The sequence below is a fragment of the Equus caballus genome, chromosome 5, assembly GCF_041296265.1.
Source record: "Equus caballus isolate H_3958 breed thoroughbred chromosome 5, TB-T2T, whole genome shotgun sequence".
Taxonomy (NCBI): Eukaryota; Metazoa; Chordata; class Mammalia; order Perissodactyla; family Equidae; genus Equus; species Equus caballus.
Window position 1 is genome coordinate 87278058 of NC_091688.1, and position 18667 is coordinate 87296724.

Below are 18667 nucleotides of genomic sequence, written 5' to 3' on the forward strand. Positions count from 1 at the left end.
ACTGGGGTACAGTGGGGCAATGAGGATGGTAAAATTCCAGATTGATAGAGGGTACAGAGCAGCACTTAACTGTCAGAAGCGAAGTTGATGCAATCATTACAAAGGGAAGCGAGGTTGGAATGTCTGTTTTGTAGGTAGGGGTGGAGGCCATCCCAAAGTATCTATGGAAATGGCACCTCGTGTAAGGGCAAGACAGATGGGCAGTCTACAAGGGTATTATTTGTGTATATAATCAAAAGAGATAAAAATAGATGAGCAAAACTCTGAGGCCAAGTAACTCAATGGAAAGTCTGCATCTCTTGCTCTGTCTTCAGACCTGAGCCAGTCCGTAGACCTAGAGCCACTGACTGAAGGAGATGCTGGGTCCCATGAGAAAGGAATGGCAACATTATGCCAAGTGTGGGATTCTCCAGTCCTTCCCCAAAAGGACAAGAGCTATTTACTCAGGAAACTGTACACTGGGGAGAAAGGGATACTCAGATCTTTCTGGGACTGTTAGATACAAGGTATGAGTTGATGCTGATAGCACTATCATGGGTCCCCTGTTAGAGTAGGCATATATATGAACATTGGCAAGTAAATGGAGTCCTGACCCAGATTCATTTCATGGTAGCTCTACTGGGTCCACACACCCACCTCGTGGTCATTTAGCTATTCCTTGAATGTGTTATTGGAAAGGACCTATTAGGAGTTGGTAGGATTCTACCATTCTTTCCTTGATTTGATTTGTATTAACAAAGGTCAAGTGGAAGTCCTTGAAACTATCTCCTCCACTAAGTTAGTAAACCAAAATCAACGATCACATCCTGAGGGAAATTGCACAGATTAGTATCACTCTCAGAGATTTAAAGGATGCAGAGTTGAGGATCCCCATCTTATCCCTATGTAACTCAACAGTCTAGATGATACCCAAACTAGATGAATCATGTGGACTACTGCCAACTTAACCAAGTTGTAGTTTCAATGCAGCTGCTATGCTGTATGTAACATATGCACTAGGGCAAGTTAACTAGATACAAGGTAAGTAGTTATTGTTCTGGCAAATGTGCTTTTTCAATACCCATCAAGAAGGAGGATCAAGAAACAGCTTATATTCATACGGATAAACAGTGGCCATGGTCTTGTCTCAGTGTTGTGTTAATTCTCCAGCTCAGTCAAAATATAAACTGAAAGGACCAGGACTGTCCGGACATTCTGCAGGGCATTATAGTTGCGCACCATATGAGTCACATCATGTTAATTGGGATAAGGAACTCACTTCATGATAAAGGAGTTATGGCAGTGGGCAGAGAACCATGTGATTCACTGGTCCTACCACACTGTGGCACAACTAAGGCATCAGCTTGAAGATGACACCCTGCGAGGGTGGGTATCACCTTTCAGACTATAGTGTACACTTTAAACTAACGGATGTTTTATGGTGCTCTGTCCCCAACAGGTAGAATAGGTGAGTCCAGGAATCAAAGAATGGACATAAGATGACATAAGATGGACTTCACTCATCATCACTCCCAGTGACCCATCCCTCTGACTTCAGGATTTGTGAGTCTAGAGGTCCTGGGTCCCAATGAAGGGAAACTACCACCAGGGGATACAGCAAGAGTCTCAGTACACTTAAAGCTGTGGCTGTTGCCAGATTCCGTTGGGATCCTTGTCATGGTAAACTAGATGGCACAAAAAAGTTACTATATTGGCAGGGAAACTGACATGCTTATCACGAAGAGGCAGCCGTGATGCCAGATATTCAAGGCATGGAGCAATGCATTTGTCACTCAGGAGATCCATTGGGACATATTTTGGTATTCCCATGCCTTGTTTAACTGTAATGGCAGTGCAGCAACAACAACCTGGTTAGGGCTTGGTAACCAGATGCTCAGAAGCCTTAAAGATGATAATTTGTTTTACCCCTCAAGGCAATCTGCTTCGAACTGCAGGTGTACTAGCCCATGAGGAGGAGCATCTAGAAGTTTGATAAAGGAGGGAGATGATAACTGTGTCATGGCCTTGGGAAAAACTGTAGCACAGGAAGCTGCAGTTTCTCCTGCTAACTTTTCTCTCATACATTAGCCAGGATAATGTCGATCAACCAGTATCCTGAAGTGACTGTGCCTGGAAGGAGGAAACTTAATGTAAGAAGCAGGTGGGTCTGAGCAGTGCAAGGGGGGGACTACAGTACTTGGTGATGGTGCTTCTTCACCCACAGCTGCTCTGAGTATTTGGACGCTAACAGCTCATGTCTGCACCCTTCCCAAAGTTTAACCCTCTGTTGAACAGTGCCAACTCAGCTGAGAATCACCTTCCCTGGGGATCAGAAGAGTTAACCCTGGGGTGCAATTCATGTTCCAGAGCCCCTCCCCCACCCAAGGGACTAAGCTAAAGCCAGTTTTCAGCTGAGACCACACCCTGCTTAGCTTTCTTCTTCTGCCTCTTCTGCTTCTCTTGCTCTCATTCTCCTGAGAGAGCTCCCTTAATAAATCATTTTCAGGAGAATTTCCATCTTGGGCCCCACTTCTAGGAATTCCGACTTAAGACACCATCTGCTACTATTAATTATGTTGGAAAAATCTTTTTTCCACCCATATCACTCTGATCCAAACCTGATAGTGCACACATGAGAAATTGTATAGATTGACGTTGTCAATTTTTAAAAAAATTTTACCTCTTACCATCTCTCTTTAATTTATTACCATAGCAAAGTCTCTCATTCATTTTCAATTCTCAACTTTACTATATCTGATGACCATTATTCTACTCTTGTTACTCTCCAAGGCGTCCTCTCTGCTGATGCTAACTATCTTTTAAAACAAAATTCAATTCATGTTCCTCCCTTGCTTACACACTTTGGGGACTTTCTGCTGTTTCCTGGATGAAGTCTCAACTCTTTAGCGTAGCATACAAGGCTTTGTTTGTTGGGCTGCAATTTGGAACCAAATTCTGGTAGACTCTTCCCCATACCATCCAGCCTGGAAGCCATGCACTACAGTCAGACTCAACAACTTCTTATTCCCTGAATAAGACATGCTCTGATTTGAGTCCGTGCTATTCCTTCTGCTTGGGATGGCCCCTCCTTCCTCTTCTGTTTGTGAATCTCTGCTTATGCTTTAAAACACAGCTTGTTTATCAACTTTTCTGTGAAACTCTTACTGACCATCTGAGCACTTCTTTCCAACCTCCAGACAGAATTAATAACTCCCTTCTCTCTGCTTTTATTGCACATAGTAGATGCCTGTGTTATGATGTTTGTCATAATTTTTTTGTGATTGTTTATTTACATGTCTTTCTCTTCCACGTGAATTTGAGTTTTTCAAGGGCCATGTGATTTGTTTTTGTAGCTGTAATAATTATCACATAGCTTAGCATAGTATTCTTAAAAATATACACTAACGGAATGAAGAACTCGGCTGGTTCTTAGACAGCTTCTCAGCCTGACAAGTGGGTCAGTTCTATTCTAGTCCCTGCCTTCAATCCTTTTCCTCTGGTTGGAGATATGGATACTGAAGCGAGTCTTTGCACAACTGTCTGTTCACCTAAATCAAATGACTGACCACACCTTCAGGCCATCATTATCTGGGTTTATATACGGTTACCTCCTGTGCATTTACGCAAGTTCATGCTCCCTGTCATTTGTAAAAAGCAGGGGCTAAGAAATAAACTTCCAAATGGCAATAGCAAACCTGAAATTTAGCTAGGCAACATAAATGCAAGTGTACATTACATCTCTCCTTGAAGGTGGTAACAAGCAAGGGAGAACGGAGAAAACTGCTTTCCAAGTGCCAAGCCCCCCATCCACTTCATACCTTCTCTGCCTTGTAGTCACTCCAAAGCCAGTTTAATTGGCCAGTGTTTTTAATTCATCTAGACTTCCAAATAATCAGAAAATGATGTTTTTTCAGTTATCAGCGTTTTCTTAAAAAAAATTGTTTCTTTATATTTTTGAGGGCCTGGGTTGTGGATCTAGCTTTTCAAATAAATATACTTAAGAAAAACCCCCAGTATATTATTAGAAATTGTATTAGTGAGCTTGGAATAAACCAGAAGGTAAAAATGATCATAAAAGGCTTTGCATTATAGGAAATTCAATGGTTAATGTGGCATAAAACCTGGTTATGAGAATCTGACCTGATAATATTCATTCTTTTCCTCCAGCCACATTCTCAGCCCCGGCTCCTCCAGCTCCCTCTGACTTCAAAGGAAACCCTGCATGAAAAGGGAGGGCACACAATAGAAGAATTGGTCCGATTATCCCCCTCTGTTTGGAAATGGGTAAAGATTATAGATATGTTTTCTTCTTTCTGTGCTTTGGACTATATAATGTCAATTACCTCGAGCAAAACCCCCTACCCAGGCGAATGCATAGATTTGGATTATTCCAAAATTGCATAAAATTGGAAACAAGATATTAATAATAATCCATAATGGTGTGACATAATGGTATACATGTTTATTTCACTGGCTTTAGCTGGTACAATAAAAAAAGGAAATTAGTTTAGAGATTTGAATTTTATATTTATTATACCCTGACCTCTTTTGCTCTCCCCTCACCACTTTATATTATGAATGAGGTAATTAAAAAGACTCTTCTGCCTGTTCTGCGATAGCATATTTTTGCCCCTTTAAATGTTTGTGTGTTGGTGAGTGTATGTGTGTGCACGCGCATTGATTATTTTAACCAATGTTTGAAAATGAAGCAGTAAAGCTAAAGGCCAAAGGAACGAATTAGCCTGACCTGGCAATTAGAAGACCGTCTGAAGTATTAACCAGGAACCACTGTCAGATTTTACATCCTCAACCCCAAATGAAAAGGCGGGCATAATAATCCCACATCACCTTTGAAAATGATGTCAGGAAGTGTTTTCTCAGAGTCAGCTACTGGTCAAGACTTACATCGAGTTCAACAAAATAACGAAGGATCAGGGATTCAGGAAGGGCCAAAAGTTCGAACAGGAGACCTTTAGCCTTTCTGCCTGCAATGCATAATAATACTTCCTGTTTGTTTGATAGGTGCTTACCATTCCCTGAAAGCAAAGCATTTATAGCTTCCATGTTAGGGCCGGCATGCTCTGCTCCCACTCTTCCTGTTTAGGATGATTTCTCACAGAAGTGAATCAGTACAATTTGAACTAACAAATGAAAACAACAACAACAACACAATTCCCAATGGACTGATCTACTCCAAGCTGCTTCTTATTAAGCTTCCAGAATGTTTGGGATTGTTCAAACTACGAAAGAATTATGTTTAATTATGAATGAATTTCATCAAGGTTGGCTTGCTCTTTAAATGTCTTTAGTGAAGATTCCATTTCCCTTATGAAAGTCTGGATAGACCACAATGTTCCTTATTAGCCACCCAAAGCTTATGGTAATAACAACAGCTGGAGGTTTGACCTCAAAAAAGCTTTAGTTTGAGCTATTTTTGCTCACAAATATAGAAGATTGCAGGTAAGTAACACGAAGGTGTTTTTTTTTCATTACTAAGATTGTTTAGAAATATATAAAATATTAGAGCATGTTTTCCATGAATTAAAAGATTTAGTAACCCCCCAGTTTTAGCAGTTTGTCATTTTTTAGCCAGCTTTTTGTCTTGACTTACCAATGCCCCAAGAAAACAGAACAAGAAACTTGAATGCAAACCTTTCAACCAGGTAACTCTATAGTTTATAGGCGGCAACGAATGACATTTCCTCAGCTGAATCTTGGAAATTACCAATATTGCATATTTTGGTAATCCGTATTTAACCTGAAGCTGAGAAACTAGCTGCCCTTTCTTCCTGTCTTCAAAACTTCTATTACCAACTGTTCTATGTTGAGGTTGATATGACAAGCCATTTCAACACTTTTGTTTAGTTAAATGGAAGTGCATCACTTTTAAAGAAAAGCTCTATTGCCAAAAAATATAAACAGCCCTAACTTTGATTAATATAAATATTTAAAAACCAGAACATTCTGTTACATCTTATAAAAACAATTCTGATGTAGCTGATGGGAAAGAAAAAGTGCTTTCATACATTAGATGAATTCAACAAAATACAGCTGCAGAACAAAATTTTAAGTAAATATGAATTGTTTGTCTTTTCACAGGGCCACAGTATTTACTTAAATGGGGTTGCTTTAGAACAATTTGTTTCATTAGCAAAAATGAAAGTTTTCTTTACAGTTTTATTTCTGAAGTATTTTGATTTAAAGTTCAAAGTCCTCTAATTGAAAAAATACCATTAAAATTATTCCTCTTGCCCAGTTTAGGGTTTTGCTAATAAGCCACCGGACAAGAGATGTGTGAAATGAATAGATGAAGAAAAACGTTGACAGCAAAAGCGAGGTGTTGGGGGTGAGGTTAGTTTATTAGGCCCCGTTTGTCACGAATGGCCCTGCTGCACATAGAAAAGCAAATCTCTCTACCTTAGAAGATTAATTCCGAAGGAGGCACTCTTAGGTCAAAGTATACATAAGCGTGTGCCTAATCTCAGAGAAATCAGGCTAGTTTCTCACAGCAATTAAGCAGAGGTCTGGGGTTTCACCCACAGTGTATTTAAACACAGGATACAATTAAACCCCAAAGTATTAATATCTTTGCTCTGCAAAATTGCCCAGGAAATAGATTTTGCCTCTTTCAAATGAAAAGCAAGGCAAATTAAGGGAATAACTTGATTCTTAGCTAAATTGCTTGAAATAAGAGTGTCGTATTTTCTTCTAATTGCACATATCTTGTGTCCATACAGACGGTTCTTACTTTACCATAGGGTAAGAGTTATAAGCTTTCTAGTTCCTTTAATCTAAATAATGAATCTTAGAAGTTTGCATGAAAATGTATTGTTTTAACCTGTAATTAAATTTCTTATTCAGTGTGTGTTAAAAGTCAACTCCTTATAAAAATCTGAGAATTCACTGTTTATCACCAACCAAATGTCGCAACTGGGAAGCTTTGCAACCTTTGTAAAGAGCGAAAAAGTAAATGCAAATCTTAAACAATCAAGTTTTCAGAGGGCCTGCTTTCTGCAGAGGTTTCTCTTGAAGTTATTCCATTTATTTACTCATCTCAAGCCAAGAGCTAACCTTCTAGAAAAAATTATTGCCAGTTTAAAACACTGCTTCCAGAATGCTAAATGTAAAAACAACAAAAGAACTTTTATGTGTTGAGCATCAGTTCCCCAAAGACACATTTTTTAATAATACAAAGTTATATTAAATAAACCACCACCTTTATTCAGATCTTGGGAAAAAAACCCCTTCTGGTATTAAAAAATGTTTGCTTATATTACAATTATCGTTACTTCTCTTTGGTCTGTATATCAAATTAGTATTCCATTTTATTGCCAAACCAAATTCTCTTTGGCTTTTTGGGGGAAGAGCAGCGGAGGGAAGTTTGTCTTAGAATAGCAAAGAACAGAAAAAAATAGTTGTTCGTCTATATAGATAGCTGAATCAATAATTAGTTCATTTATGAAAGAGTTTCTAGCACGACAGTTGTTGGTGTACCATCCAGTGAGAAATCGTATAACCTAAGACACATGGGTATGTTCTTAGAAATTAGTAAAACTGAAAGAATGAAGCAAAATAGAATGAATCAGCTGTGGGATGGTGTGTATGTGGGTGTGTACTAACATATTTTCCTGCCTAACACTCCACTGTTGCTTTTAAGAGGAGCTGAACACTTCAGGTAATGTGCACAAGGCAATGTCTCCTTAAGTCACCCTATAAACGGTTTGCTCGCTGTTTTGATGTGTGCTGGGCTGTGTGAGAAGGCATACAATCTGAGTTTTATGAAGGATTGTTTTAATAGGACCAATGACTTTAATAGTACTTTTTGCTGACATCACTGGCAAATTGGTCTACTCTGTAACCTTTAAAAGTGCAGCATATCCTAAAATGAGTTACTTATTAAACAAATGTTCTTTTTTTGAGTGCAACTGACCTTTAAATGATTATTTCTCGGCACTTGCAACAAAGGGAATCTCACCCATCACCTTTACACTTTTGATGTTACAGTGAGTAGATCCATAACCTTTTCACAACACTGGACGCACCACACAACATGGAATTACAAGTGATAATGAGCACTTGTTCTTTTAAGGGGAAGTTCTATTACTTTATTAAATTGTTGCAATACACAGAAGTCACAGAAAAATGTAACAGTAAATTGTTATTTTGATCAATCTGAAAACGTTTTAGAAAATATAACTGCAAAGCACCAAAGAGTAATTTATTGCTAATAGCAGTTTCTACTGAAGTTTCCTCCCCTTAATTTACAAGGAGTGTGTGTGTGTACTGTGGGAGTGTGGGGGTGGGATTTAAATAATAAGAAAAACATTGTCTTTAGGTGCAGGTGCTTATACAATATTTACAGGCAATTTGAACTAAACCTACCTGCAATCAGCATGGTACCCCTTTTCACCAACTGGAAGAAAAAGCTTGTGGAACTCCAGAAGTTTTGATGGAATATATAGATACTTCATGTAATGATAGAGATTTTCAGATTGTGCTTTCCTCAGAAACAGACACCTTTGTAAAGGTGTAATGGGTATAATCAAGTTGTGGTTTTCTTTAATTAAGTAGAGATGGTAATTACAAACTTTCTTCTTCAGGAATCAAATCCAATCTAGCACATATTTGGAAGAACTGATGTTTTCTGGGATCTCTTTACTCATGTTAGGAGACCCACATTGCTGCAAGTCGCGAAGGCTTTTTCGTGAGCAGATAACCTATTTACACTTTAGTGGAGCTGCTGAATCTGAAATAGGTTTCATTAGCTTAAATATCTTCCATCTTAGGGAAAAGCAATACTCCAAGTTTGAAAAATTCCAAGAAAAATTTCTTGATCTGAAGGATTCAAATACTGGAACAGGCCAGTATATCTATACTTTACACACATTTTACTGTACCAATAATGTACAAATGCCTGCTTATGTTCAAGAATAAACTCTTTTCTTGCAAAGCTGACCTTGCTTGTAAAAATACTCTTGTAGAAAGGTGTGGGACTCTTACAACTTTTAAATCTCAACCCTCCATAGAAAAAGAAAGGCATTTTTCACTTGTATGTTCTCTTTTTCTATTCTTTTCCCATATCACTCACAAAGTGAACATATTGCAATGAATTACAGGGAAATCTGATAAATTTTTCCAAAATAATGAAAAATAACTGTCTTGAAATAATGTTCACTTACGGTTTCTTTTCGGCTTTGACTTGGTATATTTTGTAAAGCATGAGGGGTAGCCATAAGCCTTCATCAGAGAAATCAAAAGTGATGTTGTTTGGAAACATTAGGCTCTAAAAGAAAAAAAAATCAGAGATATGACTTATTTGCCTCCCTTTCATTTCATTTACAAAAAGGCAAATCAGTTATTTTATGGCATGTAATCACAAAGAAAAATCCACAGACTTAAGACTAAAGCGACTCATTGTCAAGCCTTCCAGGGTCTTATTCATTAATTATGGCGGCTGCCGATGAACAACAGAGGAAAATCAACAATGCTGGATAAAATAATCATCAAGGGCTTCTATGTCTGTAAACTATTTAAATTCTTGAAATTGAATATTTATGATGAGTGATGCTCTTTAACATATACCATATTTCCGTCCGTCCTCAGCTCTGACTGCGTTCGGAAACCCCAGATGCTCCTGTCCTTCTTTCACACCACCTTCCACAGGGCTTCATCACAGCCCCCCTTGCTAACATCATGCCTATTAGAAAACCAAACACCCAATGTCGCCTGCAGTTTCTCAAGAGCCTGCTCCTTCTGTGACACTCCTCTCCACCCTTAACAATAGTTCAGTTTCAATATCCTATCTGCCCTTTCACAGGCAGCCCCTGTGAAACAGTTGTGAAGTTTATTTTGCACTTATCAATACAATGTAAACCAGCGTGGGCTTACCTCCTTGGGGTTAGTGAACCCGCGTTGTCTGTGAGCACAGACAGCGCTTTGGCCACAGATGTGACTGGTTAACTGCACAAGCAAGAAGGATAAATCCACATAACAATACTTCATTCACCAAGGAAATCTGCAGTGGATTACAGTTTCTCTATGGTTAAGTCTGGTCTTAATTTACTGCTTTTATTCAGTTTTCAACCACAAACGAGCCCCTTATGAGGCATTCACTATGCAGAATTGACAACTCTTTTTATCTACTTGAAAAATATTTTTGGATAATAATTTATGGTTACAAAATATTTTAAGCAGTTTGAATAGTTATATTATATTCTTTCAATGCTTAATGATGCAGTATCCCCTGTAAAAATGGAATGCCAGGCAATCTGGTAATTTTACATACAGTATTTATAACAACAGAGCAATTTGGCCATATAGAAACACAAATTTAAAAAAAAAAAAAGCCTGCATATTTCACAGGAAGTCTTTTAAAGACATTTTTTAAGCTCTTAAATTGTATCTCAGGAGAAAATCAGAGTTCAGAACAGTGCCTAAAGGCCCTACGTATACGGGTGAAAAAATAATTTTGGCAAGCACTGTATTTTATTTATGAATTATTGTGTTTAAAATAGCATATTTTGAACACTCTTCAGAAGGAAAAAAAAAGCTGCAGCTCTCTCTGAGGACACAAGGCAGAGTTCATATGCTATTTATGTTTTATACATGAAACCAAAATGTGTGGGTAAGTTTGTACTTTTTCACCAGTAAACATTATTTTCTTAATTTATATTCTGAATTAATGCTCTCTTTTAAAAAAATCCATCTGAAAGTGCTCTTTACTATTGGACGTAGAGTCGTTTTCAAGGACTGATTGCCACTATCTGGAACTACTCTGGAAACTCCAAACAGGCTGAAAAACATCATATACCTTTAATAAACGGCAAGTGCCAGTGTCGGAGTTTGTCACTATACATGCACATCTTCTAGTATTGCCAACCAGAGAGCCTGTAACTGGAAACGGGATCCATGGAAATAAGCCAGAATGTATTTTGTAAACAGAGACAATGGAAGCAATGTGGTTGATGTTGTTTGAGATGATAGAGTTCCTTTGGCCTTATTTAGATTAATTTAAACTGTGGGTACACAAAGCTTTATAACTTTGCTCTTGGCAGAATTTGAGCACTTTTAGACTCATCCATACTAAGGGATTCTTCCTATTGCAGAATGAACTCTCTGTAGATAAACAAAGGAAAACATTCAACAGAGGTACTTGCCGTATTCTCCTCATTAGTGGCTACACTGTCTTGCGCAGAAAAGGAGAGCTTTGGGAAAAGCATCCTCAGCATTAACAAGAAAGGACATTGCTTTTACAGGAAAGAACACTTTATGATTTTCCAAAATTTTGCTCCTCAAGTGCCATATGTAAATCATATTTTTAAAGACCCGAATTATGCGTGTGCTTCAGGGGGGAAAACTACATAAATGAGTAATAGAAAAATAATGAGCTGTATCTCTTTGGCTAGTTAAGCAATTATTGCTTCTTTACTGAATCAAATGCTGTTTGCTTTTCATCGTAAAAACAGGTGGGGTTTGCTTTTTGTTTATTGTTGTTGTTAGTTTGTCGTTTTGCTCAAAAGAATTCTTTGTGTTATCGTTCTTGTTGTTTTAGAACTTGTTGCATTCTGCCTTTAGTTTGGTAGCTAGGTTTCATTGCCTTCACAGACGTTCTAATGGAGGTGTTAAAGAAAATGTTCGAAAGGTGATAAATTAGACAACAGAAGGACCGCATTCAAATGCCACTTGATATAAATCCAAACTTATTTATATTAGCAAAGATTCATGAATGATATGACAGATACCTTCTCTTATTTATCTCAAACATATTAACCTATAGATAAGAGCAACTTCTGTAACAGAATATAGAAGTTCGGAATTATGACCATAGCAATGAACTAGCCTTGTTAGACCAGGCAAAAATAGCAGTCACCAGCTGTGGGTCAATGAGCACAGGATTCCGAGAAAGATTTAGTGCATTCTCTCCAATCCACTTGGTACACAGACCCATAATGTTCCTGCACCATTTACATTACACCTTGTGTACCGGATGCTTGTCTTATTTCTCCCTCTTCCTGCCAAGCATTATATGTGAAGTTAGAGTGGGAGAGTCATTTAACAATGAATTTCCCCATTGTATAACCATTACAAAGCTATCCAGGCTAAATAACTTGTTGTTTTTTAAGTCACTGTGCAATTTCAAGGTTTTAATGGTCCTTAAAATATAATACCCTGTGTCATTTATTTCCTGAAGTGAAAGCTAGCACCAGCCTTTGGAATTCATGTAAAACAAGTGGTTCAATATGGTTTGAAGAGAGAATGAAAACTTGATAAGCAATTAATCTACCCTGAATGCTTTCCTAATGGTTTGCGCCTTTTCTTACTGATTTAAAAAAAATCTGGATTTTATCCAAAAGAAAATCAAATAAAACATACACCCAAATCTTTGTATAGTGCATTTGTTAGAGGGAAACCCATACACAGTAAGGTGGAAAGATTGAATATTTAAATAATTTAAAAATAAAGATGTTTCTGGTCGAATAATAGCAACTTGATTTTTTTTTCCCCTGTGCCTGGAAGCTATGGGAGAAGGGAAAGATTTGAAATGGAAAATTGGATAAATGAGCTTAGAGAAGGGGTTAATTTCCTAACAGAATAATCCTGCAAGTGACACCTGGTCGAGGAAAAGAAAGTGTCCTAGTCTGACTGCTGATTTGCAGAGACGCAGGCTTAAGAGTTAAGACAAGCCAGAGCCATCATCGAGACTCAAGACTCAGCTACAAAACAGAGCTGGGTCTGGTTGATGTGTCTACCAGCCAGTGTATCTCCAAGGAGCCTGGTGAGAACATAGAGAAGACTTACCAATAAAGTCATACGGTCTGAAAGACACTGTACAGGCAGGGGAAACTCTTATCCGAGGACCATGTGTAACATGCAGGTTGAAGACCCAGGAGTCCAAGAGTAGAAGGGAATGCCTCTCGGTGGTTAGTGGGGCCAAGAGAACGAGAGCCCAGCACAAATTCATGAAGGGTGTCAATAGTTGAGGGCTACAGATGAAAAGATCATGACGTTTCCAACTTAATAGTGATTATGTGTTTCTCCCTCGGTAGAGTGTTGCAGGGCGGAAATGACAAGTCCAAAGATATAGAAATCAATGAAAGGTTGAAGAGTTCCCAGAGCAGAATTTATAGGAACAGTAACAAAGTCAGAGAGCTTGCTCTTGAGTAAATGCCAAAGGAGTCTCAGGAGGTTCTGCAAGCTAGGATCCTTCAAGAGGTATTTCTTGTAGGAAAACGATAACCACGTCTGATAGGACTAGCATGGAGTCCAAGATGATGTACATGTTCAACACTGGGACTGGAACTGAGACCATGCCTCCCTACTTCTTAGTGAGGAAGTGCCGGAGGTTAAAGAATTTGATAATATCATACTTAGTGCATAAGTATGATAATCGCATATATATGCACATACCTAAATTAATTGCTTGGTGAAACACATATAGCCTTCACCCAAATTGTGGAGTTAATCAAGAACAAGAACACTAGTTGCTAAAGTCCCAAGGTACAGACCACTTACTCAGGTGCCAAGTAGAAACACCTGAAATGTGGGTGTGCTGAACCAAAGCATTCCATCATAGTTTTGGCACTTTGCAAACTCTGGCCTCCATTGAATCTGCCGCACACTTTGTAGCCCGGATGACTACTACACGCCTATCATCTGAATGGGGTTAGTCTCTGACTGGAGGATTGCCAAGTAACCCAATTTTAGAATAGCACAAATTTTAATTATAGGTTTCATTTAACTGACACCTGTCCTTGGAGGCTGTCATTAAAATCTAACAAGCTATGATGTGGGAACTATTATTATCTATGATTTATAAGAGGCAAAAATAAATAAGGAGAGAAAGAAAGAAAGGCTGAGAGGTTTAGAGGAGTGGTAGACTTGGAAGACTAGAGATTCCACTGGTGAAAAAGAACCGTATCAATTACCCAGGAAACGCACAGAAAATGAAAACCCAGATCACTGAATTTCTGGTATGTGAAGTATGATTTTACCAAATATCCACCTCATCTGTCATTTCATATTGTGAGTATAGTGCGCCACTCTTCTCCTGGGTTAACTGGGAAAAAAATGCTTCTTAAGTAAAATGCTTGACCCTGAGAATGTGCCAGTTTTTAAAATAAGTTCTACTAATTTAAAAATCCCATACAATTTGGCTCCTACACTTAGTCTGCTCAAGAGGAAAAGTGTGATGGAGGAGAGGATTGGGGTATAGATGAAACAAGATAATGTGTTGATACTCATTGAATTTGGATAGTGGGTATAGGGGGGTTTCTTATACCATTCTGTTTACTTTAGTATAAATTTGCAATATTCCATAATAAAAAATTAAAAGAAATTCAATTTAGAGAAGCATTTAGATACTTGCATACCAATTTATTTGGGCAAATTAATTCACTTTATCCTGCAAAATTTGGCCATAAACAGGAGAACAGAACATCTTATATTAATTATTTTATATTACTATACTTATGTTAATGATCCCACTGTAACTACAGCAAGTTCTCCTAAAAATGGAAAACCGAAGAGTCTGTATACATTTTCCAGTCTCTGCATTTACAAGCAGTTTTTTATTACAGCCGTAGGTTTCTAGACTGAATGCCAAATGTGCTTCCCGTTTAGATCAAATTTAGCTTTAACTAAAATAATTAGCCCTTGCTCCTAATTCTAATGGAAATGTAAGACTCTTAACAATTCAGTGATAGTAACACTATTGGATACTGCCGCTAACAGTGATTTATATGAAATAATTAGCAGACGTCTTCTGTTGTAGATGCATGCAGAATTTGTCCTAAACCAAAGGCAAAACAATAATAAAAACTACTGCCTTTTAACCTTTCCGTGAATTTAAATAAAAAAATCTGTACTGGAATTGCACATTAATAAGGCCTGTTAAGCTCGGAAGAACATTTTCCATTCATCTGAAGTTCATCAGACAGGTTCACGACCTCAGTAAGATTGCTCCAGCTCCTGCAGTTCCTAAACCGGCATGGGGGAGGACACGAAATATTATTTTAGGATTAGAAAATTTTACTAGAATTGACAGAAACAAGGAAACACACTCCGATATTGAGCATACGCTCTGAAATTAGCACATCTAAAACGAAAGATATTGAACGGATTGACTTTTATTCCTCTGGATACCTTAAAAAGAAGCAACTAAAGAGAGCTAAATATAGCGCTGTAGTTTTATGCTTCGCGTAGGAAATCTGAGGGTCTACTTTGAGCCTCCACTTTGTGTCTGGGGGTACACAAAGGGGGACCGCAGCCTTATTTGACAATTTTCTCATTTATATGGTAATGGCAAAATACATAATGTTTCTCGTTAAAAATATTTTTCTTCTAAACAGTATCTGTTTGGAAGTATTCCATTGTTCATTTTTATCCTTCCTTTCCCTAAATTTCCTGTTGAACGACATTGCGTGAAAGCCATTACCATTCAGGGTGTCACTAAAGGGGTGAAGTCAGTCCAGTTGCATCTCCCTCGCTCAGCCTGAGAAAATTTCATCAGCAGAGCTGATTCATGCTCCTTCTTTGGATCTGCTACGGGCAGCACAATAAGGGATGAATGAAACAAGCACTCGGCAGCTGAATGCTCTTAAAGACCACTTGGGAACTTTATTTGGTGCCAAATAAAGTGACCTGCCAGTGTCAGCTGCGGGAAGCATATTGTACTGGGCTCTGCAGTCTGTCCCAGTTGCCTATTCATTTCAGAGGAAATTTTCAGGTATTGAATTTTAATCCATGATGCCCAATTATAATTTGGGACCCTTTTACATTAGAGACTGGGCTTCACCCCATTTGGCAATTAAGTCAGAGCTGCCTAATACATGATTTTAATTTCCGGAAAGCAGGTGCTTCGTTTGGTCAGTCACCAATCTCTGATTGTCCTTCCTTCTTGATCTTAAACCATTTTCATTTTCATACCCCGACCCCCCTTCTGTAAGTATTCACTGCCGGTTAGATGATTTCCCTGCTTAAGCCTGTAGGGATTCCCATGGGCTTCTTTCAAAAGTGCTTATAGCTTTTAAAATAGTTCATTTTGTAGGTATCTGTTTGATCCCCACTTTGTAACAACTCACTATGTTGCTTTTTGAAGTGATCTGAAGAAAGGTTTGTTTACAACATTATCTAACACTCGCACTTATGAAGCGAGACGCCTCAGAAATAATTATTGTCTATGTTAACTTTCCTTGTCTGCTATTTTTACAAATTCGGTTTGAGACATCTCTAACAATTCAAAAACTATTCAGTTTCTTTAAGGCTATGTGTCTTCTCCAAACAGCACTTTATTGTTCAAAAGAAGTATTTGAGAGAGCACCCGATAATATGAGAAACTCAAATAGAAGGTGCCTGATTTGAAAGCAAATACTGTATAAGTCAAATTCTATCTGAAAAGAAACTCTCCTTCACACACACGCACTAAGATGGTGCCGTCCTGTCTTCCAGAACTGCTTTGTGCAAGACTGAGCCAGGACCAATACAGCCAGTAGAGAGGCGATTGGGAAACCAGATGTCACTTTGTGCCAATCATCCTTTGGCTGTCCTCTGCAGACTCAGACCAGAGGCCTCTGCCACAAGCTGGACTCCCCTGAATACTGTCACATGCTTAGCTGAGGATTAACAACATCTGATAGTCCTTAATGGGACCTTGGGCAAATATTTCTTTTAAAAAGAGCAAAGCAAATTCTGAATTTGAAAGATGCAAAATGAGAGAGCTTTGCAAAACAACTCTCCTGCCTAACAAAAGGATTTATTTAATATTTCACTTAAAGAATTAGCTCTCCTGGAACATAATAAACATGGTTTGCTTAAAACATGTGAAATTGTATGTGGTAGTCTTTCTCAAACTATGTTCCAAGAAATATTCAGGTCCTGCTAGATACTAACTGACGCTTCCTTAAAAGAAGCATGCTATGATCAAACAGATTTCAAGACACAAAACCATATTTGCCCTCTGGGTGAGCCACAATGCTTATTACCATATTATAGGTACTGAGAAGTCCTGCAGTGAAAAAAACAAAACAAAACTGTTTATGCTGAACCCAGCATTTTACAAAAAATTTGGCTATAAACCTTTTTCCCCTCAAAACTCTATTAATAATTTGCATCGTCTATAATGCAGTTATAAAATAGGGTATTCCAGTGTTAGTGTTTATGATTTTGTTATTGTTGCTTTTGGTTTGAAAAGTCAAAATAGCTGAAGTGCCCCATAGGTATTGTCTTTAGGACCAGCATAACAAAGCTTAATCCACCTGTTTAATATGCAGTTCATTAAGCTGGATGTGAACTTACACCTTATGATGCTGTTCATTTTTACCATGCCTGTCTGCTTTTCCGAATCCCCCGTCAGCTTCCAAGTACAGTAAGGGCGGGGTCCCTGTGTTGCGTTCCACTGTATCTCTGAGAACTTGCACAGTGCTTAGCACATTGTAAGTACTCAATAAATATTTGTTTGATTGAATGAATGGACACTGGAGTAGACATCCTTTTAAACTATAGATATAACCACATTAGAATATAGGTTTCAAAAAAATAATTCTTGGCCTCAAAGTAAAAATAACAGAAGTGAAAGTAAGAATGACTAAATTGAACTGGTCTTTAATAGCTTTGTCAGAGGCCAATAAATTCATTACCAATTACTCTATTGTCTGATGCTTCATTGCTCCTGTTAGCCGGTCTATTTGAAGTCAATGCTCATTCTATTCCATAATTTTCCAGGTTGTTTTTAAGTCTTTATATCTTCAGTTATCTTCCAATAGCTACTTCTTATCTGCCTTTTGTTTACTTTTTGTTGAATAACTTCTTAAAAGTAGAACTAACAGTGAACGTCATATTTCATAATCTGCTCTGACAAAATTACTGAAGAGACAAGAAAAGGCAGTGAAGGCCTGGGGGTGAGGAGTGTGTGATATAGAAAAGGTAAAGAGGTAAGATGTTTAATTCATTCAACAAATATTTCGTGAGTGCCTATTCTATGCTGGGCACAGTGCATGAAGTCTAGACAATTCAAGGTCAGCCAAAAATATGAAATATTCATCAGACAGATATCAACAGAATTAAGAATTATCCAAATTTCATCCCCCCTAAGTCAGTTTATACTCTAGAATGACTCGATATTTTTAGAGTGCTGATTTGATGTGTGAATTGTTTGTCTTATCTATTATGCTCTGTTTTTACAGAAGTTCATCTCTTCTATCTTGACAATGCTGCCAACTTTCCTAAAATGGTACAATATTTTATGGGCCAGGACAAAACTACTTAATATAATTCTGTCACAAAAAATTTACAGTGATTTTAGTTACCTTAAATCAAAGTAATAATTGTTCAAAAGTCCACCCAAAGAATGTTTTGACTAAGGGTTGATAGACTATGCCCTGTGTGCCAAATCTGACCCACCATGTGTTTTTGTAAACAAAGTTTTATTGGAACACAGCCACGTCTATTCACTTACATATTCCCTGTGACTGCTTTCATGCTCCAACAGCAAGGTTGAATAGTTGCAACATGGACTGCATGGCCTGCAAAGCTGAAAATATTTACTATTTATCTGTCATAGACAATGCTTGTTAATTTGAGTTAGAGTAAAATGGTAATTTGGGTGACAGCAAAATGATGGATCACTAAAAAAAATTCAACATCTCCCTTTGGATATAATTTTTTTCCTATATTTGCATATGATATGAATATT

General features: G+C 37.9%; 1 protein-coding gene across 12 annotated transcripts in view; it reads right to left on the reverse strand.

Moving 5' to 3' along the window:
- The window catches only part of ADGRL2 (adhesion G protein-coupled receptor L2), a 595411-nt gene that overhangs the window by 353650 nt on the left and 223094 nt on the right, over nt 1-18667 (reverse strand). For 7 of the 12 annotated variants that reach the window (XM_070267450.1, XM_070267441.1, XM_070267424.1 and 4 more), the window contains one exon: nt 9159-9262. The exons of 3 other annotated variants lie outside the window; for them this stretch is intronic. The gene's annotated coding sequence lies outside the window, so the exon portion shown is untranslated. Of the gene's footprint in view, nt 1-4119; nt 4198-9158; nt 9263-18667 lie in introns of all 12 variants that reach the window. 2 more of the 12 variants (XM_070267443.1, XM_070267427.1) reach the window with 1 other exon arrangement.